The 12695-nt window shown below is 44.2% G+C and overlaps 1 protein-coding gene and 2 pseudogenes across 1 annotated transcript in view; 1 reads left to right on the top strand and 2 right to left on the bottom strand.

Annotated features, from left to right (window-relative positions):
• PLXNA4 (plexin A4) overlaps positions 1-3558 on the bottom strand; it is a 602161-nt gene extending 598603 nt beyond the window's left edge. The window contains exon 1 of the mRNA XM_083183332.1: positions 2760-3558. The gene's annotated coding sequence lies outside the window, so the exon portion shown is untranslated. The remainder of the gene's footprint in view (positions 1-2759) is intronic.
• Positions 3559-7963: 4405 nt separating this feature from the next.
• Positions 7964-8082, bottom strand: LOC146076157 (5S ribosomal RNA; annotated as a pseudogene).
• Positions 8083-10760: 2678 nt separating this feature from the next.
• Positions 10761-10879, top strand: LOC146076156 (5S ribosomal RNA; annotated as a pseudogene).
• The last annotated feature ends 1816 nt before the right edge of the window (positions 10880-12695 follow it).

Raw genomic sequence — 12695 nt, 5'->3', positions numbered from 1 at the left:
CACCGTATTCTTACATGTGGTTTGCTATCTTTGCCAGTAATGTCCACGCATCGCACATCATGTAGATTGCGAGGCTGGGGAGCTGCTGAAGCATGTCTGAGGGTACAAATACACATTATTCTCCAATTAATGACAGGGGCAATCTATTAGCCAAGCACTTACCGGCAAACAGGCAAATCTGTACCGCTTAAAGATTTACATTACAGCCCCCGAATAATTTATTCCAGGTTCAACTTAAATGCTGAGAGGTGATTGGCTTTAAGGTTACACTGCAGAAACACGCGGCACAGACCCTGGCACAGTCTTTAAACCTTTATCCACATCACGCTAAAGTGTAAATGGAACTAATCTGTATAAAGGATGTATTCTCAACACAGCAACCATGCTTATCTATAAAACATCAGTTGAGTGGAATAGCCAAAGATTGCTTTAGAGAGGGAGAGAAGGAAGATGCCAAAAATCACACTAAAATACAGGTAAATGCCCATGGTCCAAGTGTCGCCCTTATACTGCCAGTGTGACCCACAAAGAATTCAATTCTGCTTTTTGGATAGTCTGTTATCTCTTAGGTATAGGGAAGGTTTGGTGTATCGATTATATCTAGGTGCATGAGAGGAATAAAGATACACAGAGAGGGGGCAGTGATGTCTAATATAAATGGAAGTGATTCTGTTCTCTACATATTCTCTTTAAACTGCAATCACCTTTCATGAGTGAGATCTATAAGAAAATCAGCGTAAAGCAGGATATAGTATGGCACTAAATAAAGGGATAAAATGGATATCGCTCACCAAGGCTTAGTAGTTTTAAGAGAAGGATTTAATGAAGCTGTAAGCAAGTGACTCTTTCTGTGCCAGTGCCACCAGTGCAGCAGTCAGAGATCTGTGGGATGTTTAAAAAACAGCATCAGTGTGCCAGCCCATACTCAGCAAGCATGCTGCAGTAAAATACTATTATAGGCTTCCATCCTCTGGCTGTGGCATAGGTAGAAGATCATGCAGCAGCCAATATACAATTATTACAGACCATGCTCCCTCCTAAACTGGCAACAATACTCCAATCTTCTTATACAAGCCATCTGTGGGGAAGTCCTAACCAGGGGCTCATACAATACATGCTTTGGGAGGCAAATGTGATATAGTATATATTGCAGGGCAGACACTTACAGTAGCTGTTCCCACCATATTATACACACACACACACACACACACACACACACAGATGTATCGAGAAATAAAACTATACCCATATACACTTTCAAATTTGATTTCACACACAAATAATTATACTATGCAATTATAGTATGAAAGACATAAAAAAAATAAGTTGAACTATGCCTTTCTATGACACTGTTCTTCCAGTAATAATAGCATGTAGCCCCATTTATATCTATCTGTATCCATGTAATGTTGGCCCAGCTGAACAGGCACGCTTTGTACTTACAGGTGTAGAGTACATTTCTAATCACATTTTGAACATGTGATTCTCCCAGTGCTATGGAAATACAATATGAAACTTTCCTCCCATATAATGTGGCTGGGATATTTTATATCAGGGACTCGCACACTGGACTTCCACCTTCTACATTCACAAAACCATCAGAATTATTTACATTTTGTACTACTAAAATATTAGTAAATATAGAAAAATGATATATGTAGTAGATATCTTACACTCAAAATATGTCTACACATTTACCCAGCAAAAAAAAATCCAAAGTGAGATATGAGAATCCAGTGCAGCAAATGGTTGATCTAGAGCTGCTTTAATTTTCCACAGTATATTAACTATCCCATTCAATATATCAGATCTGAAGGCGTGATTCCAAACCCCAGTAGTCCCCTTGTGCTCTATGCATGGTGTTAGGAGCATCATCTCTAGACCTATCCATCCTCACCATGTTCCAAGTAAAATCATTACACCTGGGTCAGACACAGTGATACTGTAAATAATACTCTAATTATCCTGCCACTGGGGACAGAGTAGCACATAGGGCAGTATTCAATGAGGCTGATTTGCCATAGTATTAAACAAACATTGTGCAGGGCAATAGTGGCAGTGAATGCAGTAGACCCAGGGGCTATTCCCGCTGTATAACAGAGCATCACACTAGGCTCCCAGCTATGGATGAGAATCACAGTGCATCACACACACTCACATGCAGTCCCTACAGCAGGTCCCTATAGTGTAATAACACTGCAGTAACCTAAGGGCAGATTTACAAATGTGAACTATAACCTTTTTTTTTTTTTTTAAATGAAGATATAGTGAATAGGCCCCTATAATACTTGTACATTGTTTGCTCATTGGCTTTGGGTGCAATTATCACTGACCACTAGCCCCAGGACAGGGTGCAGGCAGGTCATTTTGGAGGACATTAGGGGCACTAGCTGTAGTTGTGTGCCCATGCCTGTGTGCATAGAGACATACACAGAACCCTCCTCTGTAGGATGGTTAGGTAACACTGTGCTGCTGTATAGGGCTCCTGTAATACCGCAGTACTGCCCCTGTAACTCCAGCAGTCAGGAACAGCAATGTATTCCCAGTGCAGCAGCAAGCCATGCCTGCCTAGCGGGGCACCGCGGACTGGGAACAGGGCACAGGGGGAGTCAGGTCTCTCCAGGATCCCGGGGAAGCAGCCGGGTGCATCGGGTCGCCAGGGTAACGCGCAGGTGTCTCCCTCCCCCCCGGATAGTACATAGCCGGCATGCTGTGTAGTGTGGCTTGGAGCTCAAGCATTGGCCACCGCCAGCTCTTACCTGGGAGATGAGCGTGTTCTCCCCTTCTCTTACTGCTGCAGATGGTCCCTTTCCCAGCATCACAATCCCCTCACACTCCCGGGCAGCAGCAGCAGCGCTGTACCATCTCCAGGTCCCCGGCGATCACCACCAGCAGCAGCAACGGGCAGGCAGGTGCCTCTTCTGTACGCTGCAGCAGCGAGCACACCTTGCATATGCCAGGCTATAGCTACTGTGCACACTGTGTGTATGGAGGGGGTGCTGGCTAATGCCCTTGGTGGTGGTGGTTACAGATGACCCCTTCTGCGGATCAAGATGCAGGCAGCCGATCCCTGAGGCTCCGGATCCTCCGGCTCCCTTTAGGAGCTGTATCCGACTCTTAAAGCATGTGCAGCGGCCGCTTACAGCGCCTGCTCCCGCTCTGCCTCCTCCACACAGATCCGTTCTGCTCTCCTACTTCCAACAGGGGCGATACTGTAGATCCAGCCAATAAACGAAGCTTTCCCAAAATACACAGGGATCTCCTGATCAGATCCCCTGCAATGATACTACCATGATGGGGACTCAGCAGCAGCGATGCGGACAGGTCTTGCTCCCACCTCTGCACAAGGTGCGCCTTTTCCTGCTTATCACTTACATGGACACCTTCCTAGATCCCCCATTCAGCTTCCTGGGCCAAGCTGCCTCCTTTATTTTGCATGTACAGTAAAGTTTGCAGGGAGGGGGATGCAGCTAGCGAACTGTGCATGTGTGGAGTCTGGATGTATGTGCTCTATCGCACAGTGACACTACCAATGCTTGCTGCAACTTCCAGCTGCCTGGCTGAGGCTCCAGAGTCCTCCCCCTCCTCCTTACTCACCAGTGACATCTAGGATCTGCAGCCTGATTGGGCTAATTGTACATTTTTATTGCCATCACAGAGGCAAGATCTCAGGAAAAGGAGACGCATATGTGTTTCTGGCTTTTTTTGTACCTGTTATGTGAACGAATTAAGGATTACCATTATATTCTAGCTAAATTGTTATTTCATAATATGTATATCATTATGGAATATAGCACTAGCAAACTTTCTATATTTGTTCATCAAATGGGAATTTAGTGAAAAGGAATTTACAATTAGTGGCATCATTTGAGGCAAGGATATAGAGATATGGATACATGCATCATGAACATAACACGCATGGTTCCACAGAAATCCTGTACATTATAGGGTAAAAGGGTCCATTCGCCTCCCCAGCACAAGTGCGTTTCTAACAGTATAGAATCACTGCAGCACACTAATGATTAACCCATCTGATAGAACAGACCCTCCTGATCCCGAAAGACTGATTCTATCCTGGCAGTATAGGGCCTGATCCCAAAAGGTGGTGGCACCTTCCCTATCTATCCACTTGTGCAAGTGTCGCCATGACTACCAGCAGATATTTATACCTGTCCTATAACAGGTGAAAGAGATCTGTCTGAAATCAGATCAAAATCTGCATACTGTAGCTCAACCTTATATATCTCAATTCTTCCTACACACCCAATGCCCTTAAATAACTTAGCTTATATGTGAATGCCTATCTGATGGCCAGCTATTCCCACTCAGCCACAAGTGGTGATACAACTGACTTGTATACATGGTATGTACTGGTGGGACAGAGTTGCTCAATGTTAGGAATGCCTATCTATGGAGCATATGCATTGTGGGAAAATCAGAAGTTCCAGTTGCAGTATGGACTTGTGTGCAACTCTATTCCGCCCCATAATCTATAGCAGCAGCAATGTTACTAAGGCAGGCTGCACTGGGTCACTCAATCCATGGGGGTGACACCAAAGTGACCAAAGCCATGATTGGGCACTGCCTGATTACTTGATAGCTCAGTGCCTGGCTTCTGGTCACTGAGAATAAGCAAGGACAGACAGATTGTGTTCCAGTCCTGCTGTGCTATTGGACTAGGAGGCACAACCTCATGGGTTGTGAAAGCTGCTGTGCTTGTGTGACTTTATCAAGATCTGCATCCTTCTCTCCAATGGGCTTAGTATACCTACAGTATATGCAGTGGCAGCTTCAGAGGAGGGGCTGCAGCACAGTCCAAAATTCAAATAGGGATGCTGCACCAACTGCCAAAGTCTGTTTGAAATGGCAGCTGGTGGCAATTGGTATGGCAACTTTATTGTGTAACAGCCCAAACTTTACTGTGTTACCACTGCAGCATATAATACAAACTTTGCTGCCAGCACTGTGCTTAAGCCTGTGTACAGTATGCACATACGATGGAGCACCACAACACCAAGAATGCCTTGGCTGCAACCGGGATCAGCGGCCCAGTCACCTAAACTAATAACATTATAATGCCATGACTAGGGGGCCCACAATGTAGGAGAGCAGAGTGCCTGCCCTGAGCATACATTGGATAATTTTAGGTCAGCCTTCAGTACCGCTATTGACTGCATGGTTCCGTTTTAGATACCCTACATGCAGGTACCATGAGGCAGTAATGGTGCCACCCCAAGGACCCTGAGCCTGTGTGATGTCACCACTTGCACATCCATAGTTATGGCCCTGACTGGGATATCTCTGCATCCTATACCTGTGCGTTACAATTAGCCCTGCGTCACTTGCTACCTGTTTCTACATGGTTAATCAACCAATTCTTCTAATTATATTATCTGCCTTGTGGACTAACCTCCATTTGTACACCACTGCCACTTACCACTATAGTGCATACCAGTACCTTGCAGTGTTGCAGATGTGATGCCATGACGCTGTCAGTGCCAGTCAGTGGAGACTGGAGAAGTACACATGAACTGCCGCACAGTACCAATTAAAGTAAGTTAACCTGCTATATGATATTGTATTGCAGGGTGTGTATATGAGAGAGACTGGCGCCAATTCAGACCTGTTCGGTCGGGTGCGAATTTGGCCCCTTGTCCGATGGTGTGGGGTTTGCGCATGCGTTTATGGAGCGAAGGGCTTCGGTGAGTTTCACACTTTCCGTACTGTTTCCTCCAGAGAGGAACGCCCAGCGTTCTATGGGCATCCCTAAGAAAACGCTTTGCATTCTCCTCGGAACCCAGCTGGGCCTGCCCCCTGATGCTTGCCCCTTTTTGGCCATCTCACACTGAAATAAAAGTCAGTTTTCAATTACTTCTATTTCCACACACCCAGGGAAATTTTCACAAGGAAAAGAAATCAGGCGCTATGACAGTAGCTGTAGTTCTAGATAAAGCAGCTGCTCAAAATGGGGGGGGGGGGGGGGTCAGTCCCCCCCTAGAAAAAAAACACGTAAAACAATCACGCAGAAGGCAATATACAGAGTGATGCACAATAATATTAATACATAATCAAGAGCTTTGTTAAAATCACGCCACAGGGAGATGGATGGGGTGTGGAAATGGCCCAGGGGAACAGGGGGGATAAGATGGTACAGTGGGTCACAGGTAAGTACACTTTACCGGTTGTTGAGTGACCTTTTGGTCCAATAAAGTCCACTTTTTACAAGCGATATTGATCCTCAATAGTTGTCACGGTATAATATTGGCAGTTGGAGGAAAAGGACCATAGGCTTCCGCTTTGGCTGGTGTTTTGCCCTAGTGGTCTAAGTTGGAATATAGCCACCAGGGTAGTCCAGAATGCGGTGTCCGCCAAAAAGATGGATTATTGCTGGGAGTAGGCTTCTGCTCACAGTGTCCTCCCACCATGCTGGTTGGATGGTGGTATGCCACTAGGGGGTTCAGGGAGCAGTGTCCACCACAATAATGCAATTTTGATGCAAGGGGGTACCAGGTATCCAAAGATCCACACTGGGCTGGGTGGTCCACACTTCTAAGGTCCTGGGCGTGAGAATTTGGCTGTCCAACTATTGCGTTTCACTGCCAAAGCTTCAGTTGGCAGTGAAACGCGTTAGTTGGATAGCCAGCACGGTGGGAGGACACTGTGAGCAGAAGAATTTGTTTTTCTATTTCCAAAGAGGAGAAAAATCATTTGATGGGTAGCGAACATCGAATTATTTCTCTCCTTGGGCCGCATACGAGGGGATGTGTTCTCAGACACAACCCCTCGCATGTTACTGAAGGGATACGGGTGGTGCTGGGAGGGGGGGGGCTGGTGTTCATCGGGGGAGCCTATACCAGCAATCTAGGCAGCACATATATGTTGTGTGAGAGAGAGTGTATGTGTGTGTGGGTGGGGGCATTTGTAAGATGGAGGAGCTCCATCATATAATGATGTCTTCTTAAACATTTTTACTTTGAATTCTATTGTTTTATTAACCAATTGGATGATGTTGGAATTTATAACTATAACTATTTACATTTTTCTAGTGGTGGATATTACCCCCAAAGTAAAATTCACCACACAGATCAGTGACAGTGAAGCCATTTGCAGTCAGTGACCGCACTGGCTTCACTATGACTAGCAGTGACTTACTATTGGAAGTTCTACCTGTCCGTAACAGACGCTACAGGCAGTTCCTTTTTGTGGTGTTCCCTCCCTCATGGACTGCCAGACTGTTATGAAATAAGCAGAGAGCTCGATTACTATAGTTGGTGCAGTCATGATGCTCATTGCATTTGTACTTACATATGTGATGAGCAACGCAAAGTGGCGATCAGCTGACAAAAGCTGGCCTTTGGGATGGCCAAGCAACCCTGAATTTCCGAGTCTTTGAACCGGTAGTCTCTATGTGCAGAGTAATATTTTGGGGATAGTGCTGCGCTCAATCTGATGTGTTTGATACTGTAAATGGGGGATTTTTTTACCTTGCAGCGGTGCAAAGAAAAAGACAGTAAACGCTTTGTGGGCGCACTCTTGTAACAAAAATTAATTTGATATGTAATGAAATTAAGTTAAAACTTAGCTTTTATTTATAAACTCTTAATTAAAATAATAGGCGCGTTGAAAAGATTTTGGTATTCAATTGCTTGGGTTTTGTTGTGTGATTGTATGTGATATATTTTGGTATAATATGTCAAATGAAAAATAAGTTACAGTCACACTTTTATATATCATTCAGTGCATATAGTCATCTCAGGTACATGAGCCCGAGTGACCGTAGGCTGCAAAAATGAGTTGAATCCCCAAGATGATTATTATTTTTATGGGGGGGATTTGCTGCCCCACGTCACGGGCAAATATGTAGTATACAATGATAAGCCTGAATTGGCTGAATTAATAAGGAACACAAGCAGTAGGCGGCTCTGAAACCACTGAATGGTGACACCCGGACCCCACACACAAAAGGATACCACACCTGGACTTCTCCAGGGGTCACCCACCTGAGTACTGTCCAGGCCCTTCACTGCTTGGCTTCCAAGTTCGGAAGGGTGTTGGGCAGGCCAGTGAGGTATGGTGGTATACTGTATGGGGACCCTAGTCACCCCCAGTGGTCCCAGTCAACCGCTTGCGTATCCGAGATTATTGCTGTCACAGCTATGCTCACCAAAAATATTTACTATTATTATTACTGCAATTAATTAGTAAAGAGATAGATCTCTAAAGTCACTGTACTCCCTGATACCTCCGGGTTGTATCCACAGGATTTTACTCTGGGTGGTGGTTATGTCAGATGGTACTTAGTGGAGGTAAATAATTACAGCACGATTTCTAATTGAAAATACAGAAAAAAGTCATCCAATATATTGTACTGATGTTAAGAGATTAGATCCTCCTTGTAAGCTGTGGTGGTTTTAAATATGCAGCTCACAGTCAAATAGTTGATCACATACCAAGCTTAAGTATACTGTGGCAATCAGGTTGATATAGGTTAAAGCTAGACAGTGTTATGACGTTAGTATAGAAATAGATACACTGTTGCCACAGTAGATAAAATATGGCCAAACCCCTTCTCTGTGGCAGATAGGTAATGGTTGTAAGCCGATGATATGAGGTATAGCAATGGTTAATATAGACGGAGCCAGACTGGGACACTCAGTGAGTCCGCGGTCTGCTCCCGTACCTTGACCTGCTTGTGCTCCGGCAGGTAAATGGTATCTCGTGAGAGAGGTGACACTGGAGGATCCTCCGGCAGTGCGGGTGTTGGTTGCGAAGTCTTCCGGGTGATCAGCCGCAAGTGCAGGCTGTGGATTCCCGGCAGAGACGTCGCTGATGAGCGCTGGTCAGTAGCAATCTCGCTGCTGGTTCTCTGGTGACGTGGGGGGCGGCTGGACACGTGTTTCGCCTACGACGGCTTCTTCATGCAGCGCCATGTTGGTTAAGGGCATTTGCCCTTTATTCTAAGTCCCGTCCAATGCAATGCCGTTTGTTATGATTGATGGGTCATTCGACCAATGCTGGGTCTTTTTCCTAATCCTTCTCATCTGAATTAGTAAATGCGTGCTGTCAGTGAATTATAACTGTCTACTATTAGTTATTGAATTATGTTGGTAATACTTGATACACGGACATCTGTTTAGTGGGTCCCTGTTTGGACCTGACCTTGGATGCAATATCAAGGTGTAGTGAACCAACTAGTGACATCGCTAGTCTATGTGGGAAAACGCCATTTTGGTTATGGGACATTTGCCCATACCCTATATGTGTACTCTGGTTAAAGTATAAGTCTGCCCCAATGTATTTACAAGCACAGCATAATAGTGCAAAACGAGCATGTATATAACCAGAACTTACTACGACTGAAACAACTCTTGCAAAAAATTGCAAAAAATTGCAAAAAAACCACAAAAAAATCTATAAATAATTAAAAATAATAATAAAAAATATAAAATATCAAATAATAAAAATTAATAAAATTAACAAAATATTTTAAAATAAACCAATAATCAATCCAAACACAATAATGGTAACTCTCCCACTATATATATAGTTCATTAACAGAACTATGATTTAACCAGAGTACACATATAGGGTATGGGCAAATGTCCCATAACCAAAATGGCGTTTTCCCACATAGACTAGCGATGTCACTAGTTGGTTCACTACACCTTGATATTGCATCCAAGGTCAGGTCCAAACAGGGACCCACTAAACAGATGTCCGTGTATCAAGTATTACCAACATAATTCAATAACTAATAGTAGGCAGTTATAATTCACTGACAGCACGCATTTACTAATTCAGATGAGAAGGATTAGGAAAAAGACCCAGCATTGGTCGAATGACCCATCAATCATAACAAACGGCATTGCATTGGACGGGACTTAGAATAAAGGGCAAATGCCCTTAACCAACATGGCGCTGCATGAAGAAGCCGTCGTAGGCGAAACACGTGTCCAGCCGCCCCCCACGTCACCAGAGAACCAGCAGCGAGATTGCTACTGACCAGCGCTCATCAGCGACGTCTCTGCCGGGAATCCACAGCCTGCACTTGCGGCTGATCACCCGGAAGACTTCGCAACCAACACCCGCACTGCCGGAGGATCCTCCAGTGTCACCTCTCTCACGAGATACCATTTACCTGCCGGAGCACAAGCAGGTCAAGGTACGGGAGCAGACCGCGGACTCACTGAGTGTCCCAGTCTGGCTCCGTCTATATTAACCATTGCTATACCTCATATCATCGGCTTACAACCATTACCTATCTGCCACAGAGAAGGGGTTTGGCCATATTGTATCTACTGTGGCAACAGTGTATCTATTTCTATACTAACGTCATAACACTGTCTAGCTTTAACCTATATCAACCTGATTGCCACAGTATACTTAAGCTTGGTATGTGATCAACTATTTGACTGTGAGCTGCATATTTAAAACCACCACAGCTTACAAGGAGGATCTAATCTCTTAACATCAGTACAATATATTGGATGACTTTTTTCTGTATTTTCAATTAGAAATCGTGCTGTAATTATTTACCTCCACTAAGTACCATCTGACATAACCACCACCCAGAGTAAAATCCTGTGGATACAACCCGGAGGTATCAGGGAGTACAGTGACTTTAGAGATCTATCTCTTTACTAATTAATTGCAGTAATAATAATAGTAAATATTTTTGGTGAGCATAGCTGTGACAGCAATAATCTCGGATACGCAAGCGGTTGACTGGGACCACTGGGGGTGACTAGGGTCCCCATACAGTATACCACCATACCTCACTGGCCTGCCCAACACCCTTCCGAACTTGGAAGCCAAGCAGTGAAGGGCCTGGACAGTACTCAGGTGGGTGACCCCTGGAGAAGTCCAGGTGTGGTATCCTTTTGTGTGTGGGGTCCGGGTGTCACCATTCAGTGGTTTCAGAGCCGCCTACTGCTTGTGTTCCTTATTAATTCAGCCAATTCAGGCTTATCATTGTATACTACATATTTGCCCGTGACGTGGGGCAGCAAATCCCCCCCATAAAAATAATAATCATCTTGGGGATTTAACTCATTTTTGCAGCCTACGGTCACTCGGGCTCATGTACCTGAGATGACTATATGCACTGAATGATATATAAAAGTGTGACTGTAACTTATTTTTCATTTGACATATTATACCAAAATATATCACATACAATCACACAACAAAACCCAAGCAATTGAATACCAAAATCTTTTCAACGCGCCTATTATTTTAATTAAGAGTTTATAAATAAAAGCTAAGTTTTAACTTAATTTCATTACATATCAAATTAATTTTTGTTACAAGAGTGCGCCCACAAAGCGTTTACTGTCTTTTTCTTTGCACCGCTGCAAGGTAAAAAAATCCCCCATTTTCAGTTTAGTTACTGAACGCTGGGCGCACCACCAGCACCAGAATCACAAGCATCAGCCTAAGTGGTTTATTACGCTGGTACAAGATTATTTCTAAATTAATCTAATTTAAGCTGTAGCGGGTCCATCCCCTCTTGTCTTTCCACAACTAAGTTTACTGAGGCCTATCTCAGCTCTAGGATCCAGCACGCTACCTCTGTATTGGCACGCAATATACAAACCAACAGCTTTTGAATTATGAACTCGCAATCGATCCCGCCAACCTCACATCTAATACTGGCCAACACAAGCTCATGTCTAACTTTAGTCTCAGAAACGAACTGCAGCAGAAGCGAAGAACTGAGAATTTGGACACAATTTTTCCAACTACCCTTAATGAGACAGTACCTGATACCACCTGGACAGATGACCTAATAAAATTAAAATACACTCTTCAACGGCAGATCAGGACAAACTGGGATTTAACCAGTTTGGAGAACTACTGCAAACTGAAGATCACCCCACGAGGCCTACGTCCTAGAACTTTTCCAGCATTCGAACTGTGTACAGAAAACCTGAAGAAGGATTGGGAAAACAGTCTGCTAAGATGTTCCCAAGAATTGATGGGTATACTGATACAACATAATCTCTTAACACTGGAAGCCATCTCAAAGGAAGTGGATTCACTCGGTAAGAAATTGGAACCCTGGGAACAAACTCCAGCATTCCAACAAAACTTCGAGAAAAATAAAAAAGATCTGGAAGAATACGAAAAAACCATCATCGAGAGAAAGAAATCGAAATTTCACAGGGACCAAATTGACTTCCAGACCGGAAGAGTATTTAACTGGACCAGGAAGAACTTTCGAAGAGACTATCCCAGATACCCACCTTCCACATCAGATACAGAACTATCAAGCTTGGACGATTACAGTGACGACAATTCACACTCTGAGGATATATCACATAACAGAACAACAATCCAGCCATCACAAACCTCCACTTTAACCCATCATAGTGCGGAGCCTTTTTTGGCGTATGGTCGAGGAAACAGAGGCCCAAAACACAAATCAAAAGAAAGACCAGAAGGAGCCGCACCAAGAAGACGAAGAGAAAGACCCAGATGGGAGCAACAAATACCGAACCGATATCCACAACGGGTCAGACAGTCGAGGGATCAGGGATATCAAGGCTACAGATAGTTAACCTGTCACCACATATATTATCAGAGGTCCAAAAAGATGTACTACAGAAGGGACTAACATTTTGCCCAACATCCACATTTGACCGCTTCCAATGGGAGACCAATTTACAAATGTTCAGTCGCAAACTATTACTGGC

Source organism: Crinia signifera, chromosome 4, assembly GCF_055691185.1.
Source record: "Crinia signifera chromosome 4, ASM5569118v1, whole genome shotgun sequence".
Classification (NCBI taxonomy): Eukaryota; Metazoa; Chordata; class Amphibia; order Anura; family Myobatrachidae; genus Crinia; species Crinia signifera.
The sequence above is the reverse complement of the archived record's forward strand: the minus strand, read 5'-3'. Positions and strand labels throughout refer to the sequence as shown.